At 36.9% G+C, this 23551-nt stretch overlaps 1 long non-coding RNA gene across 2 annotated transcripts in view; it reads left to right on the forward strand.

Moving 5' to 3' along the window:
• The window catches only part of LOC126334720 (uncharacterized), a 29505-nt gene extending 6332 nt beyond the window's left edge, over nucleotides 1-23173 (forward strand). For both annotated transcript variants that reach the window (XR_007564773.1, XR_007564774.1), the window contains exons 2-3: nucleotides 10268-10463; nucleotides 22105-23173. This is a non-coding gene — a long non-coding RNA (uncharacterized LOC126334720). The remainder of the gene's footprint in view (nucleotides 1-10267; nucleotides 10464-22104) is intronic.
• The last annotated feature ends 378 nt before the right edge of the window (nucleotides 23174-23551 follow it).

A 23551-nucleotide genomic window follows, 5' to 3' on the forward strand; every position in this document is an offset into this window, starting at 1 on the left:
TGGAAACAACCATCCATGGGGCAGCAAGTAGACGGAAAAGGACACCTCCTTCCCATCTGAAGGATTTTTTTATTGCAGATATGATTAAAAAGAAGCCACCAAGATAAGTAACAATAAATATCTAACAGTACTCCACCAAAATATTCAGTGTGTAAAAAACAAAGTGCAACAGCTGGAAGTCAAGTTACAAATCTTAGACAGCACAGTTATCTGTATTACAGAGCAATGGTGTAAAGAAAGTGAAATCTTATATATTAATTTACCCTCATATGTGCAAGCATGTATTTATAGCAGAAACACAATGAAAGGTGGAGTATCATGAATTTATGTTAAGAACGGCATTGAATTTAAAGTCACAAAAGATATTATTATGCTAAGTGTAGACAAAGAACTTTGAAGTGTCAGCAATAGAGATAGTTGCTACAATTATGTCCAAGAAACTAACTATATTATGTGCATATCGTACTCCCAGTGGTAATTTAGAGACATTCTTTTCAAAACTTATACAAAGTCTAGAACTAGTGTTGACTCTGAAACATATCCTTTTGTGTGGGGACTTTAACATAAATACAACTACAACAGATGACACCAGTAATACATTTATGAATATCCTACATAGTTCATAGTTTTGGTATATCATCACTAGTCAACTGTGCAACAAGAATAACCACACATTCATCATCTACCATTGACCATGTTGCTACAGATGTAGGCAGAGAAAACTGTCTGACCATCTATGTCAGATTATAAAAGTAAAATCATGTGTAAAAAAGGAATCAAAACTGCATGTATATAAAAGAGTCTACTCTCCATCAGCTTTGCAAGAGTTTTCCTTAAAGTTAGCACACGAAAGTTGGAAAGGAGTATACATAGAAACTAAAGTGAATAGCAAGTTCTCCAATTTTATGTCTGAGTTTAAATTAAAATTTGAAGAAACCTTCCCCAAAGCATTAATTCCCACTGGAACACTCACCAACAATAAATTGATTACTAAAGGAACTAGAGAAAGTGCTCAAACTTGTAAATACCTAAACTCCATTAAAAAGGACAATAGTGATCCAGTTTTTTTGCACTACTACAAAAACTACAAAAGGATCTACAGGAAGGTACTCAACGCTGCAAAAAAATCAGCCAACAATAGGTTCATAAATTTGGCCAATAATAAAAGTAAAGCTACATGGGCTGTAGTGAAACAAGAAACAGGAACTGTCAAGCAGAGAGGTACAAACACACAAATCAGGTACAAGGAAAAATTAGAAAGTAATCCAAAAGAATTAGCAAATTATGTGAATACCTACTTTAGCAGCATTACAACGAACTTACAGAAAATTTTTCCAAAAGGTGCTAATCAACCAATACAGAAGCATATAGAAAACTCAATGGTATTGCTTCCAACTACTGAGGAGGAAGTATGTAATGTTGTAAGGCAATTAAAGAACAAAAACTCGGCAGGTTTACATGAAATCCCAATGTGTGCTGAAAAAATGCGTAAACTGTATCAAAGCTCTGCTAACAGAAATCATAAATGAATCCTTCAAAACTGGTTGCTTCCCTGACTATCTTGAGCATGGCACAATTTTACCAGTTCCCAAGAAAGGTGACACAGAAAAGGTTGAGAACTACAGACCAATAGTCCTATTGTTATGCTTTTCCAAAGTGATAGAAACAATAATGAAAAACAAGCTTTTGAGCTATCTAAGTAAATTCAACCTCCTCTGCAATGACCAGCGTGGTTTCAGGCCTGGTAGAGGTACAGAATCTGCAATAGCACAATTTACAAAAACAGTTTTAGAAGCACTAGATGAGAACAGCTATGTAACTGGCCTTTTCCTAGACCTGCCTAAGATAATTGATACAGTTGACCACCAGAAGCTGTCGCATAAATTAGAGGCACTAGGAGTAAGGGGAGTAGTTCTCACATGGCTTCATTCATATCTAGAAAACAGAGTACAGTCAGTAGATATCACACGTCTCCAGTGGATCAAAGTACATTGAGAAACATATATCTGATCCACAATATATCAATATTGGGGTCCCTCAAGGAAGTGTACTAGTATTATTTCTGGCGTATATAAATGATTTCCCACAACATATCAGCCTCCCGCAACATATAAGCCTTGAAGAGAACATATTGTTTGCAGATGATAGCAACATAGTAATCACCAGTAAGACACTAGCACAAATGTTGGAAAATTCTACTGAAGTGCTGAGAGATGTTCACAAATGGTCTCAGGAAAACAAAGTAACTCTCAACATAAAGAAAACAAATACAATATGCTTTAGAATGAACAGAAAACAGAGTCCTTTAAATTTAAAACTAGATAACATCTCCATAGATGATGTACCTACATCAAAATTCTTAGGGTTGCACATTGACAGCCAAATGAAGTGGAATGAACATGCTATGAAACTCTTGAAAAAGATATCCACAACATGTTATGCACTAAGAGTCCTTGTATCCGCATGCAGTAGTGAATGTTTGAGAACTGTATACTTTAGTTATGTTCATTCAGTAATCAGTTATGGTATTATTTCTGGGAAAACAGTGCTCAGAATTTACAAACAGTATTTAAAATGCAAAAGAGAGCAGTAAGAATTATAACAAAAAGCAGTAAGCAGGCCCACTGCAGAGAACTTTTCAAAATGTTAGAAATTCTAACTGTTCTTTGTGAATCTATATTCCAAACCATAGTGTATATCAAGAAAAACATAGAAAATTATAGCACAAATAGCAGTTTTTGTAACTATAGTACAAGAACAAGTCACTGTCTTCACCTAGACAGGATGAATAAACATAACACTCAAAATGGCTTCTTGTATGGAGGTGTAAAACTGCATAATAAACTGCCGCAGAAAATAAAAGAAGCAAATAACACGTACCGCTTTAGGAAAAATCTTAAATTGTTTTTGCAGGAACATTGCTTAGACACTATAAGTGAATTCCTTAGTACAAAATGATTGCAAATAGCTTTTGTTTCACAATATTTTGATAAGGAGCAAAAATGATTGTGTAAATAACTTATATGTCACAATGTTTAACTACATGTAACAACAAACTGTATAAATATAGGAACGTACGCAATTTACAACATCCATACATTTTAAATTGTCCACAGATGGCTAAATAAATAAATAAACAAATAAATAAATTTCCTTTTCCTCACATCAAGGAGCTTATGGGTCGCATATTAGGTGGACAATTCTTTTCCGAAACAGATTTAGCTGATGTTTACCTTCAGCTTCCCCTACAAGAGGAAAGAGAAAAATTTAGCCTTGTAGCACTATCAGCACCTTCACTTCAAAAAGCATGTGTTTCTGCACTACTTCTGTGCTTTCTTGAACAAGTGACATCTCATTCAAAATATTTGGATGACATCACTGTGTCTGGACAAACACTGAAACCACCTCAGAAATTTGGAATTACTTTTTCAACTTTTAACTGACGCAGGGCTGAAAGGCTATCTACAGAAATGTTTATTTTGAATACTGAACTTGAATATTTGGGGCATCTCACTGACATCCACAGTGCCTGTCCTCAAAGTGTCACTTACAAACTATCCAGAAATTACCTTCGCGATAAGGGTAGTCAGTCAGATTGATGTTTTACGCATTACTTGCACGATAATTTGTAATGATGTGGAACAAGTCACTCTACATTCACATCACAAATTAATTTGAAAATACAACACTTATAAGGTCAAATTTTACTTTGTTGTCTGTCAGACATTTTACATCACTGGCTACTTTATATATTAAAAAAAAAAATGGTGCAGTATTTTGCACCTTTTCTTGTGTTAAAAACTACCCTAATGAATATCATTTTTTCTTCTAGTATTGTAATTGTGTACATTACTGTTTCTTTTGAACTGAATAGTATTATTTACAACAAACTTCATGAGGGAATATATATACTGTGAAGCAGTAGCCAGAATGAACAAATCCTTAAACAGAGATATCAAGATGATAGTGGGTGAGCACCACATATTATTCTTACAGCACATTTTTCAGCAATGAAGACTTCCTTTCTTGAAGATGAGTTGCTTAATGATTTGTCTCACCCCAAGGCTTTCAATGATTCTAAGTGGAAATGTGGCTGAAATAAATTGTTTTAGGAGTTCCAAAATGTGCTTTTCCCAGTTAAATTCTCATCCATATGGACGCCAAATAATTTTGAAATTTTGACACAATTTATTATTTCATCACCATATGTCACACTTAAGATTGGTCTACTGCCCCAAGATGTACAGAACTGAATATGTTTCCCTTTTTAAAATTGAGGATGAGACCATTCAAAGATGATCAGTCAATTATATTTTTAATAACACTGTTTACCATTTTTTCTGTTTCTGTGTGAATGCTTGGATTGGCTACAATACTAGTGTCTACTGCCGAAAGAACTAATTACGCCTGTTGTATGTTCGACAGAAGATCATTTGTATATATGAGGAACAATAGTGGACCTAAGATTGAGCCTTGAGGAACGCTGTACATTATTTCCCACCAGTCAGAATGATGTCTAAGGAGTACATTGGTCGAACTACTAAGAACAACTTCCTGCATTCTTTTGGTTAGATATGACATTATCCATAGGTAGGCTATATCGTCAAACCCATAAAAATTTAATTTATCTAGGAAAGTATTGTGTTTCACACGGTCAAATGCCTTAGTTACACAGCAGAAAATACCAACTGGAACTATTTTATTAGTTAATGCTTGTAAAATTTGGTGAGTGAACATGTATCTACATCTACATCTACATCTATGCTATGCAAATAACTATGACGTGCATAGCCGGGGGAGTGTCCCATTATACCAGTTATTAGGGTTTCTTCCTGTTTCACTCGCATATGGACTGCTAGAAGAATGATTGTTTGAATGCATCTGTGCATGAAGTAATTATTCTAATCTTATCCTTGTTGTGACTTGCCAATCTTTCAAAGTGCCGCCGCGCAGTAACGCGCGTCCTCTACATGCAACGCTGTCTGCCAGCCATGCAGCAGCAGTGCCATCTAAGTGGCCAGCCAGCCGGGGGCTGCTAGACTTGGACTCAGTTATGATTTGACTGTTAAAGTGTTCACACATCTTACTCTGTTTACTTGAAATATATTTGTTCAACTTGAAGTTATAACAATCCTCATGATCCCTAAGTGAGCAATACATAGGGGGTTGTTGTATATCTCTAGAGTAGTCATTTAAAACTGGTTTTTGAAAGAAATTCTCAGTACAGAAACTCTTCTGGATCCAGACAGTGATTTGCTAAGGATATTATTGTTGTTTTGGTGAAATAGCACTCTAGAATATATTACCTTCTCAAAAATTTTGTAAGATGATATCAGAAGTGAAATAGGTTGGTAGTCATTACCATATCTCCTATCACCTTCCTTAAATAGTGGTTTGACAATGGGATATTTTAGTATATTTGGAAAAATACTTTGAGTTAGTAATGCATTACGTGTTTCAGATAAGACAGTGTAACCATATTGGAACAAATCTTTAGTACACAATCATAAACACCATCAAAAGTTTTTTGAGAGAATATATAATTTTCTTAATTTCTGAAGGAGGAACAGGTGATGCATTCATATGACTGAATTTTATGAGAGTTGCTTCTTCAACATACTGCTGTGATTTTTCTCTTATGCAGTTTGTCCCTATGCTTTCTACTATATTTAAGAAATGATTATTAAATACATTTGTTATTTGTGACTCATCAGTTATAGTCTTTCCACCCAGTTAAAGAGTGATGATATCCTGTTCCACAGCTGGTTGTCCTCCCCCTCATTTCAGTACATCCCATACGGTCTTCAGTTTGTTGTTGGCATTACCGATTTCTGACATTATGTGCATGTTCCTTGATATTGTAATAACTTTTCTTAGTAATTTTGAGTAGCTTTTGTAGTGTGCAACCACTTCAGGATGTTTACTTGTCCTTGCCAACAGATAAATTTATTTCCCTTTTTTTTTTTTTTTTTTTTTTCAAGGTAATTTAATGCATCTAGTGATCCAAGGTTTTTTACATGGCTGTTCAGTATCCTTTCTGATTGTCTTATGTGGAAAGATATTTTCAAATAATGATATGCGTTTATTTACATTCTTGCTTTGAGCTTCACGAAAGAAAACATTATCAATTAGTGCCCTACTGTCTTTATCCACCTGCGTTGGAAAGTTAATTACTGAGATCAAATTGTAGGATTCAAATAAGGTTTTCAGATAATTTTTCCTACCAGAATCCTTTACAAACTCTACATTGAAGACACCACAGACTATCAACTGCTTGCTGCTGTCTGGCAGTTAGCATAGCAAGGAAACAAGATTCCTCATAAACAGTGCAAAATTTCCCAGTGGGAATCTATATACAGTTACAATTAAAAACAAACTATTTTTCAGTATTGATGCACAAGTACACATTTCAATGTGCTGGTCACTACAAAATCAACTTGTCTCATTGTTTTTGAACTTGTATTCTGTCTCAGTATAAGTGACAACTCCTCCTTTTCCCATACTAGTTCTGCATGAGTATGCTTGTAGAGTGCAATCTTTTGTATGTAAATCATCTAACCCTGTGGGTACGTGGTGCTCAGATAGGCACAGGATGTTTATCTTTTTAGAGCACTCTAAATTTTCCAAACAGACAAGGAGCTCTTCTGCCTTGTTACTCAGTCCTCCTAATATTTTCATTAAGTAAACTAACCTTACTTTTCTGTGCATTCTTAAGCATGTTGTGAGGCTCTTTTCTTATACTGACTTCTTTCAAAACAAGGTGCCTGAATCCTGATTCGAACATAAAGCAGGTATCTCTCTGACACCAGTAACCATAAGAATCTTGCTTAGTGTGATGGTGGCTCCCCATACATTTTCTACAAGAAGCTCAGCCAACCTACCTTTGCTTCTCTTATTCACATATCCCCATCTCCTAACTGTAGCAATGGGCACTGCACTCACATGAGATTTCATTTCAGTCAGTAGCACCTTGCTCACGTCAGTGTTCACGTAGCTCACTGATGTGTTAACAGAGAACTGGTAATGGTGCTGTAGGGCCTCCACAAAATACACAAGTGTGTGTGTGTGTGTGTGTGTGTGTGTGTGTGTGTGTGTGTGTGTGTGTGTGCGTGTGTGTGTGTGTGTGTGTGTGGTCACAACATCTATTTCACCCAGGTCACCCCTAATGCTGTAATTACTGTCCTTAGCCAGGCTGTTTGCTTCTCCACCCAATATAAGAACCTGATCCTCTGTGTCAAAATTTTTGCACAAATTCCTCCGTCACCTGGCTAAGGCTAGAATTTGCCTTCACAGTTCTTGTGACCTGATCGCCTGTCCCTAATGTGTCCTGCACCATCTGGCCTACACCTCTCCCATGGCTACTACCTAGAAGCAAGAAACTTTTCTTCCTACTCTCTTTAGATATTGACCTACAGTTACTTGCTAGAAGTCTGCTGCATTCTATTATTACCTACAGCTGGATGAGGCTGGTTCCCTCCTAATTCTGGTAACAAGTCAAATATATTCAATACTGTAAGCTAAAATGTAGATGAAAAAGTTGAAGAACTGTCCCTTATACTCATTGCTTGTTACCTTTACCCAGTTCCTACACTCTTTTTGTCCCTTCAACCTATATGTCTCAAATTTTGCATGTTCTAATTCAGACTGAATTTCCCATTCAGTTTCCCTCTACAGTCACCCAAGTGAACTTCCAACCTTTAGTGTCACCAGACCACTCCCTCCATGAGTATCCTACAACATATCACACATTGCAACCCATATGACACACTTAAAAATACAACTGAATCACTTAACACACTTCAAAATACACAAATTTTCATTATTTACAAGCCGCAAAACTTACCCCTTTAGGTTAGCACTTCAGGTGTATGATATAACGCAAAAAGTTAATTATTTCTGTTATAACGTTAAACTGAACACATATATTTCAAAAAGACACAACACATGTAAGTCACGGAGCAAGTAGACAAAGTAAGACATGTGTACATGGTAACAGTCAAATCAGCACTGAGTCCAAGTATAGCGGCCGCTGGCTGGCTGGCCACTCACATGGCGCGGCTGCTGCATGGCTGGCAGACAGCACCGCATGTAGAGGACGAGAGTAACTGCGCTGCGGCACTTTGAAAGATCGGCGAGTCACAACAATTTCCACTTACAACAAGAACTCAACACTCACTTAACTGCAGTGTTTATTAATTAACTCAACTACAATAGACTGTAGCTTTTAATGCAGCTTTAATGTATGCAAAATGCATGTAAACAAACTACTAATGCAAAAGTTTCTAAATTGAACAACTTAAGATATTTGCTACCTTCTGGAAATACAAGCTTAATAATGAAAGGACTCACTCTACTAAAACTGCTGGAATGAGAAACAGCACAATTAAATGGGATTCTCAAAATCAACTGCGCCAAAACATAAACAAAAATATGACTACAATCCAACTTTACATTTTTTTACGTTTTCTGGAATAACACATAAAGATAAGTGATACCTTTAATAGAACGCTTGAAAAAATACACTAATACATGTACTGAAAGAGTAATTTCTACTAAACTAATTGTTACTACTATCTAAATAGCTTATCTTTAGAAGAGCATAAAAACTTGCACATCTCACCTGGCACAGGTGAGCTGTAAGTAGTTCTTGGAAAACTTATCTGCTACGTTAAAATCATTCAGAACACACTGCAAATTGCTGTCATTCTGCATCACCTCTAGTGCAAAAAAGTTCCTTTGGAATGGGTTGAAGAATGCAAATAATCATTTCAAAGGTTGAAAAATGCACTGCTTAGTTGTTCATGGCTTATTCATTATGAACTGCAGAAAGTGGTAGTGTCTGCAGTTGATGCATCATCATTTGGACTAGGGACAGTTTTATCTCACAACATTGGAAAGAATGAACACCACATGGCATTCACATTAGAGATGTTATAATACAAGGCCCAAGTCAACTACAGTCAGCTGGCAAAGGAAGCCTTAGCCATCCATCAGACACAGTGTTGCAAAATTTCATAAGTTATCTGCCTGTTTTTTCCTTATAACTGATCATAAGTTGTTGACTGCTGTTTTATATATGAAATTCTTTATCACTCTATAGTACAGCATGCAAACACAAACACTTTGTCCATCTTACCAATGGGAAGTGATTCAGAATTTGATTGATCAGAAGCTTCTTATCAATCTGATTCACAAGCAATGCAGGCTTCTCCCACTGTCTGTCAGCAAATTGCAAAACTGAACATGATCACTCACTACAATAATGGGTTGACCTTGAAGTCTGAAATCAGTTTCAGAAGCATTAGTGCTCCAATGCCACACACATAATGCAACAGCCTTTCTCTTCAGAATGATGTAATTTTATTACGTACTCCTAATGAACAAATGCAAATAGTGGTTCCTGCATCACTGCAGCAAAATGTTTGGAGACTTTTACATAGAGGACAATGGGTAATCATTAACCAATAAGCAGCTAACATTCCAGCACTGTATGAGGCCTGGTCTTGATTAGCAGACTGAACAGGTGCCTGCTTGCTGCCATGCATGCACAGATAACTAGGAAGCCCCAAAACAATTATTTTTTCATTTGGCCTTGGCAACACATGCTGGTCCTTTATGGAACACATGGTGGCTAATTATTGTTGATGCATACAGAAGATACGTGTATGTCATTTCCATGAATGTGATGACCAGCACTTCCACTATCAAGGTATTCAATCCTGTTCTTTGTTCAGAAGGGCAGCCTTAAATAACCATTGACAACAATGGTCATCAGTTTTCTTCATTTTTTATTCCAACAATTTTGCCAACAAAATGTGATTCAACATATCCAAATGGCCCTGTTCTCTCTCAATCAAACAGTTACCTGAACATTTTGTTTGCACTTTCAAAGTTCAGATGTCCAGACTCTTTGCTTTGTACTCAAGAGAAAATGTCAAGTTGTTATTCCTCAGCAACTTTCATCACCTGTCTTCTAACAGTGTTCTGACAGCAGAATTGTCAAATGGTTGCTATCATTGCACTTTGCTGCATTAATTTCACCCTCGACACCCTGCTTCAAATGTTAATTTCACAACAAATTTCCTCATAAAGTGCAAAAGTTTCATTTGTGTATATAACAAGCGTTGCAGCTGAAAATCCGGCACTATCACTCAGATGACTGGTAGAGCTCATACTGTTTGTGGCAAAACAGATGCCCATTGACAGTATCAAATTCAACATAATTTTTGTGATTACTGTGATCCTGCCATAGGTTTTCATTTTTCAGGAACTTTGCAACCCAGACTACAGCTCCTGAGCAGCCTCTGCCAGTGCCTGTTGTTTGAGCATATGGGACAACAAGACATCAATACCTGCCTGCCCATGCAGCCACAACTGCAGCCAATGGACCCGTTGTCATTCACAGTGACATCGGCCACAGACATCGAGCCTGTATTAGCATCAGTGTTTCGCAAAACAGACAGGTTCCTTTCGTTTTACTTTGTATGCACTCCTTTTCCATTTATAGATGTCTGTATAAAACCTTCCCTGATTTTCTTTTCAAACTTCTTATGTTAAAGTTCCTATGTGAAGCACAAGTTATGCAATGCATCAGAATTGTAGAAAAAAATTCCCCCCACCAAACTTTATTGTTCAGATCATTCTGTTTGAAATGAGCTAATCAAAAGTTATTGCAATTATAAAAATTTGTACATCTTGCCATAGACAAAATCTTATGAGCTAATAGATAAATTCACAAAGACAAACCACTTTCAAATTAAACAGCTATTTTTCCCTTTTCAGTAATGTATTTACATTAGCCCACACTTAATTAGTTCAAAAGATATTGTTAATTAAAGATTTCACCTGCTTCAAACTTCCAATGCTAATTATAGCCAAACTACTGTAAATTTAAATGATCTGTTGACATACTTTTGATCACCTGATTTTTCTGTACCTATCGATACCCAATTTAGTGAGCAAGGGTAGTTAATAAAAATATTAAATTTTCAATAACTAAATTTTAATATACAAGATGGATCCCATGGTCATAATCCCATGATTTCCACTGCACAGGCACAAATTAATAGTGCATGCTTTATCAGCTGCTGTTCAAATCGAATAATATATAAACAATATATAATAATAGTCTTGTCAGCCAGTGAAATGTAAATATTCCTACATAAGGAATTTATAAACTATTACAAATTAAAGAAGTTGAACAATATCCTAGAGTGAATTTATAAGACCAAAGATCATGCTATTTCATTCATTCTGTTCAGTCTGCTCCCAGCTTTTGTTTATTTTGTTGTTAGTCTGTTTTTGATCTTCATTTAGTTAGCTTCATTCAGTATAGCTAGTCTGAATTCTAGCTCAGCCTTGGGAACCTTGTGTGCTGCCTCTCTGTTTGTTTAATTCAGGCTGAGAGAACATATTTTATAGCTATGAAGAGTAGACATCAAACTGTATGTGTTTCGATTCAGTTCCATAATTTTTGTAACTATAATAACAGTTCTCTGACCTTTTTTACTTAAATGAATGTGAAGTAACTAATTATCACTTCATCTGTATTGAGCACACATTTCCTCTCTGGAAAGATAAGAACTATTAAGCTCTGCATATGTCCATATTAAATACTTGTTTGTAAACATTATTAGAGACTGTAAGGGGACTAGTCATCACCAGCAGGATCTGAAGGGCAGGACTGAATATTCTCTGACAGCCAATGAGTTTTGAGTAGTGTTCTTAGCATTCTACAGTGAACATCATAGCCAGTCAGAAGATTAAACATGATTGTAGTGAGTTATTTAGTTTTTTTTTTTCATTTGTTATGAGTAACTATGACATTGTAATTCTGTCAGAGACAGCAAAGGACTTGGAAGAGCAGTTGAATGGAATGGATAGTGTCTTGAAGGAGGAGATAAGATTAACATCAACAAAAGCAAAACAAGGATAATGGAATGTAGTTGAATTAAGTCAGGTGATGCTGAGGGAATTAGATTAGGAAATGAGACACTTAAAGTAGTAAAGGAGTTCTGCTATTTGGGGAGCAAAATAACAGATGATTGTCGAAGTAGAGAGAATATCAAATGTAGACTGGCAATGGCAAGGAAAGCATTTCTGAAGAAGAGAAATTTGTTAACATCGAGTATAGGTTTAAGTGTCAGGAAATAGTTTCTAAAAGTATTTGAATGGAGTGTAGCCATGTAAGAAAGTGAAACCTGGACGATAAATAGTTTGGAGAAGAAGAGAATAGAAGCTTTCGAAACGTGGTGCTACAGAAGAATGCTGAAGATTAGATGGGTAGATCACATAACTAATGAGGAAGTATTGAATAGGATTGGGGAGAAGAGAAGTTCGTGGCACAACTTGACTAGAAGAGGGGATCGGTTGGTAGGACATGTTCTGAGGCATTAAGGGATCACCAGTTTGGTATTGGAGGGCAGCGTGGAGGGTAAAAATCGTAGAGGGAGACCAAGAGATGAATACACTAAGCAGATTCAGAAGGATGTAGGTTGCAGTAGGTACTGGGAGATGAAGAAGCTTGCACAGGGTAGAGTAGCCTGGAGAGCTGCATCAAACCAGTCTCAAGACTGAAGACCACAACAACAATGAGTAACTACTGTTAACAATAGTGGTATGCAACATGTTCTACATAAGCAAGCAAGAGATTTAATTTGCAGGACATGAGCCTTCATAAGCACAAATCACTTCTTTGTGCATATGACAAATTTTGCTTAGAACCAGCAACACAACAATCCTCGTCCATGTCTTAACCTGCAAGGACTGCCACATTTGTGAATTGGACTATAGTTTACGTATACAGTGAAATATCTGCCCCATATCTCAGTAGCTTTTTACAGTTCTTGTTACTAAGCTGTGTTGGGATACTTTGTTGTGATCTTGTTTTACTGAATTTTGACCTTGCTTTTCATCTTACTGTTCATTAGCATTCCAGCCACAATATTTTTCTCATTATCTATTCTACAAAGAAAATGACAAGGCATTGTGGCTGCTCTGAGGAGGACACCATGGAGATACAAAGAGCGACTGAAGATGAATTATTTGATGCCAAAAATGTGATGACACCAGGAGGTATATCATTAACACTTCCACAGATTCTGAAAGAAGCAGTTCTAAGAATTATATGTTAGTAGGTGTAACACTACACTCTTACATGTCAACAAGAGATGTAACTGATATTTCTTCCAGGTCCGAAGAATCTGAAAGTGATAGTTTTCTTCAAAATGGATAAGTAGAATAGGGTCAGACACTATTAAACAAAGCCATTTTTACATCTCTTCAGACCTAACAACTTTAGATTCACAGAGAATCTTCAAACTCAGAAACTAATTTTTACATCTAAAATAATGTCTGCCTCAGTGGTGACAAAAGAGCTGTGGAGGGAGAAATTGCAGAAAGCACTCCAGAAACATTCAGCATGCGGTGAAGCTGGCTGTGCAGTTAACCCCAGCCTAGGTGAAATCCCAAATGTAGGCTACTCAGCACAGCTCTGCCACCACAGTCTTTCAAGCATGTGGATCATGTAGTCAGTTGTTTTACCATAAAGACTTACATTGCTTGCTGTTTATGTAACTGTGCTACATCTTTTGGGAACAGGACTTTCGGATTAGACACTTCAACAGCGAAAAAATTGGGCCACTGTACGGCATAAAAATTGCACCAGGGTCTGATGTCAGACAGAGGAAGGTCATTGATTGAGGAATTGTAATATAACCAAAGCTCACTCGTAATTCACCTATGCCTTATGTGCTGATGATTGCTTACTTTATGACACAGAGTATGGACCTGAGTGAATGTTTGAATGACAGAAACAGCATCTGAATACAAACAAATATGAAATACAGAGGCTTTTAGTTTTATGAATGCACTTACAATAGCTCACTACCTTCCATTCAGGCGTAACTAAGAATGAAAGACCAATTTTACCAATTAGTTTTTTTTTCCTATAATTGCTCAAATTTGTCTGCTGTTATCTGAAATTAGATGGGTAGATCACATAACTAATGAGGAGGTGTTGAATAGGATTGGGGAGAAGAGAAGTTTGTGGCACAGCTTGACTAGGAGAAGGGATCGGTTGGTAGGACATATTCTGAGGCATCAAGGGATCACCAATTTAGTATTGGAGGGCAGCGTGGAGGGTAAAAATTGTAGAGGGAGACCAAGAGATGAATACACCAAGCAGATTCAGAAGGATGTGGTTGCAGTAGGTACTGGGAGATGAAGAAGCTTGCACAGGATAGAGTAGCATGGAGAGCTGCATCAAACCAGTCTCCGGACTGAAGACCACAACAACAACAACATCTGAAATGACGCCTTAGCATGTTTTATAATGAAGATAAATGCCATAGTATTACCTTCACTGTATTTCAATTTTTTTCAATTAGCTAGAGTCACTAAAGATATGGTGCCTCATGTCAGAGAAAATATCCACACACAAAAGCAGTTTTTGGAGATCTATTCTCAAAAGATAGAACTGAACATGAAACAAAAAACAGTTCAGTTGCCCTCCTCCCTTCAAACAGGTTCCATTATAATAATTAAACAATTACGTGTGTGTGTGTGTGTGTGTGTGTGTGTGTGTGTGTGTGTGTGTGTGTGTGTGTGTGTGTGTGTGTGTGCGTGCGTGTGCGCGAGTGCGCATACGTGCACATATGTGTACCAATGTTTTTGTTTGATAATGATGATGATGATGGTGGTGATAGCACAGAGAGGGTGAAACTCGGAGTTGGTCCATAGCCTACTCTTCACAAATACCATGAATGGGGCCACCAAGCTTAACTTCCCCATCCAGTGGATGGATCACCATCAGTGTCACTGCAGAGAGGTTTGGTATTTACACCAGGACATTTCCACAAAGTCTGGTGATCAGGATCTTTATAACACCACCATTCCTCCCGCCCTTGAACTGGTGTTGGTAGGAAGTATCCAGATAACCCGGACGGTGTAGCACTGTGCCAAGATGTGCTGGCCGTGCACCAAGGCATGTTTAGCCACAGGGTGATCCTCATTACCAACAAACACTGTCTGCCTGTGTCCATTCATGCGAATGTACAGTTTGTTGCTGGTCATTCCCACATATAAAGCGTCACACTGTGACTTAAATTCTATTGTTGAAGTATAAACAAATATAAATTCTGTACCAGTTTTAAACATTTGGAGGAACAACTAACAGTATTCTTAAAGTATTCATTTGGCTCTATTCCAAAACATGTTAGCAAATCCAGACCTTAATTAATTCCAAAGTAATTAACACTTTTGTCAAAAGTATTGTTTACATAACTACATTTGTTAACTTCATTATTTAAACAGACATTTCATCTTAACCCTTGTGGTAGAAAAAACTGTTAAAAATTCAGAATTTTTCAATGTAGTCAGTTAATTTAGTGAGTCAAGTTTTCATCGTAATTTCTGGACACTAAATTTCGAACAATGGGTAGTTTCAGCACCTATTATTGTGATGATATATAAGGGCCCGATTCTTGGTCACGAGTCAGTCAGTCCGTCCATGGCTGAGTTTTAGATGAGGAACCTGTGTTGGTTAGAATGACAACAATGCATTAACTTAACAGTGAAATAAGTGTTACACCAATAGGCCATGTGTTAAACCAATGACAGTGTCTGCTCCATACGTAACTGATTATTCTTCAAGAACTGTGAACCTTGTGGTTAGGTAGACGTTCAACAGCAGACTAATGTAGCAGAATGTGGATGTTCACCTGAAACTTATTAATGAAGCTTATCGAAGGTCAAACAATAGTGCACTGGGCATATCACTGTGTATTATTGGAGGGTTGTGAACCGCAAACATAAAAGACAGTGAACCATAACAGTGCATATGTCGGCTACATTATTCACTATAGTCAGTGTCCAAACTATAAACCCCAATATTCAGCCAGTCTAGCAACATAGTACGTCAACACCGAAGACAACAAATGAAGAATTAAAGCAGGCACAACCGCTACATATGGTGCCCTTGTGGGTGAGGAATATTGTACATAGCCACAATAAAACAAGTACTCGTGAACTTTGAAAAGTGAAGAGATGCTACAACCAATCCACGCTGGAGTTTAATGGCCACAGTATGACAGCAGATGATCAGCAGCAGGTTCTATGGAAGCAGCCATTGAGTACATGAGCAGTCAAGCAGTATGCAGGTGGACACAGCTGACCAGAGGTAAACAAGATGCCTTGCCGAGAGAATTACAGCTTGCCGCAGCTGTGCAGATGAACCAAGAAGACAACCACAACAGCAGCATCAGAGGAAGAGTGAACAAGAATAAGGTATTTTCATAGCAAAAGCTGTTTTGTATTAAGTGATACATAATGAGTGTCCTTAAAGAATAAGACGGTGTGACTGAGAACAAAGCTGTAGATCTTTAATTGTTAGATGAGCAGAAAGACCTAAGTAGGAGTATAAATCAAACACGAATGTAATTTTTAATGAATGGGATGATAGTTCTAGTGTAAAGAGCGAAATGGATGAAAACAATACTGAAGTGGTTGTTAAAGTTAAGGAGGAGGAATCTAGAAGCGAAAGTCAGCAAGGGCAAATGTTGATGACATATGGAGAACTGGAAGCGATGTTAAGGCAAATTATGAATATGTTGAGTAATATAAGTAGAAAAGAAGACATTAACAGGTTGGAAAACAGCATAAAGAAAGTAGTACAAAATACTAATGAGAAATTAACAGTGAGTAGTAAATGTTTAGAAAAGAGAGAGAGAAAAACTCTGTGATGACAATAGTAGGAACGTGGAGGTTTTTGAAAACCAGTGTGCTGAAAACAGGGTTAAACTTGAGAACCAAATCAATCACATTAAAAATGATCGTGAAATGGATGTAGAAACCGAGTGTGTGTTAGTGGTAGAGGAAAAACTGGTAAAAGTAAATTAAAATGTAGATTCAAAATTGACTGAAATAGAGAAAAAAGTGGAAGAGGTACAAAATCTGGAGCATAGTGTAAGTGACAGTGGGTCTGATTCTGATTGCAGTTGTAATGATGATAGCAGTGACGAATCCAGTAGTGATGAGAATGAGGTGTTTGAATTTATAATTGATAATGATGGTAATGTGTTAAGTAGAAAAAGAATAAAGGAGGATAAATTTACGCCTAATGAAGAGTTAGAGGTTGAGAGTGGCAATAAGGAAGAGGACCATGCTATTTGTCATTTGACTGTGTCTGATAATCTTTTGGTCAGCAGGATGATAGTTTTTGCAGGGAAATTATTACTGAGGATTTGTTGTATGAACAAGATCACATGGTAAACAAAAAGGAAGTGTGTCGCCCTGTAATAACAGCAACTGTACACGGTATACATGGTAAGTGTTTGCTGGACAGTGGCAGTGATTTGAATGGTATTTCACACACATTTTTTGAACCTATTACGAACACAGAGGGTATAGTGAACAAAAATTGTTGGTGATATTGGTAACCTATTAAAGAGTGTGAAACAAGATATACTATTAACAGTGAATTTGGCAAAACAGCTGTTAAAATATAATTTGTTGGTGAGCCAAAATCTCAGGGACTAATTTCGTGTGTATTTAGCAAGTAGGGGATTCAACATGTTGTTGTTGTTGTTGTTGTTGTTGTTGTCTTCAGTCCTGAGACTGGTTTGATGCAGCTCTCCATGCTACTCTATCCTGTGCAAGCTTCTTCATCTCCCAGTACCTACTGCAACCTACATCCTTCTGAATCTGCTTAGTGTATTCATCTCTTGGTCTCCCTCTACAATTTTTACCCTCCACGCTGCTCTCCAATACTAAATTGGTGATCCCTTGATGCCTCAGAACATGTCCTACCAAGTTGTCTTCTAGTCAAGTTGTGCCACAAAATTCTCTTCTCCCCAATCCTATTCAATTCTTCCTCATTAGTTATGTGATCTACCCATCTAATCTTCAGCATTCTTCTGTAGCACCACATTTCGAAAGCTTCTATTCTCTTCTTGTCCAAACTATTTATTGTCCATGTTTCACTTCCATACATGGCTACACTCCATACAAATACTTTCAGAAATGACTTCCTGACACTTAAATCTATACTCGATGTTAACAAATTTCTCTTCTTCAGAAACACTTTCCTTGCCATTGCCAGTCTACATTTGATATCCTCTCTACTTCGACCATCATCAGTTATTGTGTTCCACAAAAAGCAAAACTCCTTTACTACTTTAATTCGACTACATTCCATTATTCTCGTTTTGCTTTTGTTGATGTTCATCTTATATCCTCCTTTCAAGACACTGTCCATTCCGTTCAACTGCTCTTCAAAGTCCTTTGCTGTCTCTGACAGAATTACAATGACATCGGCGAACTTCAAAGTTTTTATTTCTTCTCCATGGATTTTAATACCTACCCCGAATTTTTCTTTTGTTTCCTTTACTGCTTGCTCAATATACAGATTGAATAACATCGGGGAGAGTCTACAACCCTATCTTACTCCCTTCCCAACAACTGCTTCCCTTTCATGTCCCTCGACTCTTATAACTGGTTTCTGTAGAAATTGTAAATAGCCTTTCGCTCCCTGTATTTTACACCTGCCACCTTTAGAATTTGAAAGAGAGTATTTCAGTCAACATTGTCAAAAGCTTTCTCTAAGTCTACAAATGCTAGAAACGTAGGTTTGCCTTTCCTTAATCTTTCTTCTAAGGTAAGTCGTAAGGTCAGTATTGCGTCACGTGTTCCAGTATTTCTACGGAATCCAAACTGATCTTCCCCGAGGTCGGCTTCTACTAGTTTTTCCATTCGTCTGTAAAGAATTTGAGTTAGTATTTTGCAGCTGTGGCTTATTAAACTGATTGTTCGGTAATTTTCACATCTGTCAACACATGCTTTTTTTGGGATTGGAATTATTATGTTCTTCTTGAAGTCTGAGGGTATTTTGCCTGTTTCATACATCTTGCTCACCAGATGGAACAGTTTCGTCAGGACTGGCTCGCCCAAGGCCGTCAGTAATTCCAATGGAATGTTGTCTACTCCGGGGGCCTTGTTTCGACTAAGGTCTTTCAGTGCTCTGTCAAACTCTTCACGCTGATCGTATCTCCCATTTCATCTTCATCTACACCGTCTTCCATTTCCATAATATTGTCCTCAAGTACGTCGCCCCTGTATAGACCCTCTATATACTCCTTCCACCTTTCTGCTTTCCCCTCTTTGCTTAGAACTGGGTTTCCATCTGAGCTCTTGATATTCATATAAGTGGTCCTCTTTTCTCCAAAGGTCTCTTTAATTTTCCTGTAGGCAGTATCTATCTTACCCCTAGTGAGATAAGCCTCTACATCCTTACATTTGTCCTCTAGCCATCCCTGCTTAGCCATTTTGCACTTCCTGTCGATCTCATTTTTGAGACGTCTGTATTCCTTTTTGCCTGCTTCATTTGCTGCATTTTTATATTTTCTCCTTTCATCAATTAAATTCAATATTTCTTCTGTTACCCAAGGATTTCTACTAGCCCTCGTCTTTTTACCTACTTGATCCTCTGCTGCCTTCACTACTTCATCCCTCAACATTCTGCGTAGAATTCATTATGTGGCGATAATGCTTACCCCAGCTGTCTGTCTCAATATTCATGTTTCCTGAGGCATTCAAACTCTTCTCCTATCCTATCTGTAGTTTATAAGTGAATCACAAACATTCTATCTTCACCTTTCATGTGATTTTGTGCAGTAGGATACTTTAGTATAGAAATATGGTAGAATAGGTTTCTTTAGTGTTATCTGTGTGTATGTGTAGATTATGTTGTGTTAGTTACAAGAAATGCAATCATAAGAGGATGGAAGATAGTAAAATGGTACCATGGTTAAGGAATTTCTGTCAAACAACGAGGTAAGTTAAACTGATATGTGTCAGCATGTGTGGAGGATAATTAACCTCTGAAGTAATCAGCTCATTGGTGCAGAACAGAGACTGTGTGCTGTATACAACATCTTAAATATGAGATCTTAATATTAACTGTGGTATAGCAAAAGTGTTAGTGTTCGGTGCAATCGTTATATGTGAGATAACCTTCTATCTGTATCGTGACACAGCCTTTTCTAACATTTAGGAATTCCAACTTTAGACATAGTTGCCTGGCGTAATGCATGTGGAAAGAGTAAGCAAGATTTGTATATATATTGCCCTTCAGGCTAGAATACAGTGAAATAACAGTTTGTCTAAGTGATGATTTTGTCTGATAGGTAATGAGAGTTAAATTTGCCTTAGCATAAGGATCTGTTACTGTGGAGTGTTTTTCAGTAGATTCAATATTGCATTAGATAGGCAGAGTGGGTGTTTACTTATTAGTTAATAAGGCAATAAGGAAGTAATAAAATAATGAATAATGTTAGGTTCTTAATGGTTAGGGAGCCTGTCTCTGCAGTAGGGATATTTTTTGAGAATGCACTCCACTATCTGACGAGGTAAGAAAGGCAAGTAAAATAATGGAGCTGACAGACATGATTGAGTAATGCAAAAGATAACTGTACACAAACAAATGTGTAAGTGTATTGGTAATCTAATTTTGAACTAGGCAACATTGGGTACTGTGTATATTGTGCAATTCATGACACGGGCAGCTAGGAATGAGAGCTTAACAGAAAGAGCAATATTTTAGTGAGGTACAAGTCATATAATTCTGCATCATTGGATCTATAGGTTACCTGAAAACTTCTGCTTCTGTTCTGAGGAATTATGAGCTTAAAATGGTAATACTGGAATGAAGAAAAGTAATTTTGCTGATTAACTGATAATTGTGGTGCTAGACTGATGTGAATATTCTGACAGGTAAACTATTTTGTAACATTTTGTGACTTTGTGAGGATTTAATTTTCTGCTTGAATGAAATTAGTACTCAGAGTGGAGCAATAGGACAATGATTTGGTACAACTTCTGTCACCTTAATTTTGATTTGAATAGTAATTAAGTTATGTGATGGTGACTAATTTTTTTCATAATGTAATGAGTAGTAAAGCTATGCTACTGTACATCTTGAGTTTGTACTAGAGGTAAATCACATAGGCCTATTGAGTTTTTGCTATTTTGCAAATGGAAAAGAGATCCAAATCTTTCAAGTTTAACCAGTTTCAGACAGAGTTATGACTTAAGATAAGGTTTTGTATTGTAGTGTGCTCTTGATTTTAAAAATTTTCTAGTCCACACCTTTCATACTATAGTCAATTTTAGATTAGATTAGATTAATACTTGTTCCATAGATCATGAATACGACACTTCGTAATGATGTGGAACGTGTCAGGTTAATAAAAGATGTCTGTACAAAATATTACATTACACAAAATATTGCATGACACTAATGTTTAAGTGTTTTTTTTCCCTTAATTTATATCTAAAAATTCAGCCAATGAGTAGAAAGAGTTGTCATCTAGAAAGACTTTTAATTTATTTTAAAATGTTAGTTGGCTATCTGTCAGGCTTTTGATTCTGTTTGGTAGGTGACCAAAGACTTTTGTGGCAACATAATTTACCCCTTTCTGTGCCAAAGTCAGATTTAACCCTGCATGGTGAAGATCATCCTTTCTTCTGGTGTTATAGCTATGCACACCTCTATTACTTTTGAACTGGGTTGGGTTATTAACAACAAATTTCATAAGTGTGAGGTTACTGTGAGGATCCCTAGATCCTTAAATAGATATCTGCAGGATGACCGTGGGTGGGCTCCAGCAATTATTCTGATTACACATTTTTGAGCAATGAATACTTTTCTACTCCATGATGAATTACCCCAGAATACAATGCCATACGAAAGCAGTGAAGGAAAGAAGGCATAGTAAGCTAATTTACTGAGATTCTTATCACCAAAATTTGCAATAACCCTAATAGCATACGTAGCTGAACTCAGATGTTTCAGCAGACCATCAATGTGTTGCTTCCAGTTTAACCTCTCATCAATGGACACACCTAAAAATTTTGAAAATTCTACCTTAACTACAGTGCTGCTTATTGTACTGCTATGAGAACTATGCAATGTATATATTTATGATGTAATGACTATCATTTGCCATTAGCGTTCAACATATTTTTTTAGACTTAAGTTTGAAGAAAAAGTACGTGTACTAATGTAGGAAATTTTGTCTTTTTTTTTTTTTTTTAAATGGACTGTTGCAGAGGAGAACCATCTACAGCGGAACTGATCACAGTGCATTTCCTTGCTAACTACCACTTGGACCTGCTGAAGGTGTGGACAGACTGGTGAGAAAGTGTGTTAAAGCTCATCGAAAAAGTGAAAGTGCTTGTGAAAATTACTAAATATTGAGCAAGCGAAATTTTCTGTCTATTGCTACCCATTAGGATTTATTTTGTTTAGCGGGACAGGACTTGTACAAAGTGATATGTGTTTTAAAATGTAATCCTTGTTTAGCCCAAGAAGGACATCATTTATGATGAAAATGCATAATTTATGTTAAAAGTATAACTTGTGGATATTTTGTGATACACTGTATACATACACTGTATGTAATTATTTTTTATGGGGATTTTCGTATGACCAGTTCACATAACTATAAATTTAAAAAGACATATGTACTGTAGTTTTGATAAGATTTCTTATGTAATATTTGTTTGAGTGTGGACTTTAAACTCAATTTGTGAGATCGCTTGAGGCCATTGAAACACCCAGTTAGCTATTTGCCATATCTATTTGGTCCATCCAATGAGGGGGTGATGTGACAAAGCAAGCTGGGATATTTTTCCTTCCCCTCCTTCCTTGCCTCCTTAAATTCATTTTTTCTCTTTTAACAAATTAGCATTAACATATGTGAATTTAATCTGCATTTTCATAAAAGAGAAAGGTTGACACTCATTTTTAGTGAATATAACACCAGATCTAATTTTGTGCTTAGTTTTATGTATGTAATTAATTTTCCAATTTATTTGAACTATTCAATCAGTAATTGTTTCATAACTTAAATTCTACTGTTGAAGTATAAACAAATATAAATTCTGTACTAGTTATAAACATTTGGAGGAACAACTAAAAGTATTCTTAAAATATTTATGTTGTGACTCGCGATCATTCAAAGCGCCACCGCACAATTATGCGCGTCTTCTACGTGCAGCGCTGTCTGCCAGCCATGCAGTAGCTGCGCCACCTAAGCGGCCATCCGAGCAGCGACCACTAGACTGGGACTCAGTGCTCATTCGAATGCCAAGTGTACACATGTCTTGCTTGTCAACTTACTCTGTGACTTATATGTGTTGTGTTGTTCTGAAATATATGTGTTAAACTTGACGGTATAACAATTGGTGACGAGGATGGGATTTTTCCTTTTCACCATTGACTCACAGGTTTCCATGGCTACTGTAGAACAACTATTGCAAAATTTCCTTGAACAGCAAATGCTTCTAACAGTGGCGATTCACGATTTCGTTGCGGCGTCAAATGCGGGGCGTTTTTTGTCATTGGCTATACCTCCTTTTCCACGGCGGAAGACTGATCTGATTATGAAAAACGTCTTCGACAGCACTTCTTGGCATTTCACGTCATGGACAGACAACCATTTAAGCCTCTGTTCCTTTCCTGGATTTCACCTCAAATGTATCTGCTGTTGTCGCA

Source organism: Schistocerca gregaria, chromosome 2 (genome assembly GCF_023897955.1).
Source record: "Schistocerca gregaria isolate iqSchGreg1 chromosome 2, iqSchGreg1.2, whole genome shotgun sequence".
Classification (NCBI taxonomy): Eukaryota; Metazoa; Arthropoda; class Insecta; order Orthoptera; family Acrididae; genus Schistocerca; species Schistocerca gregaria.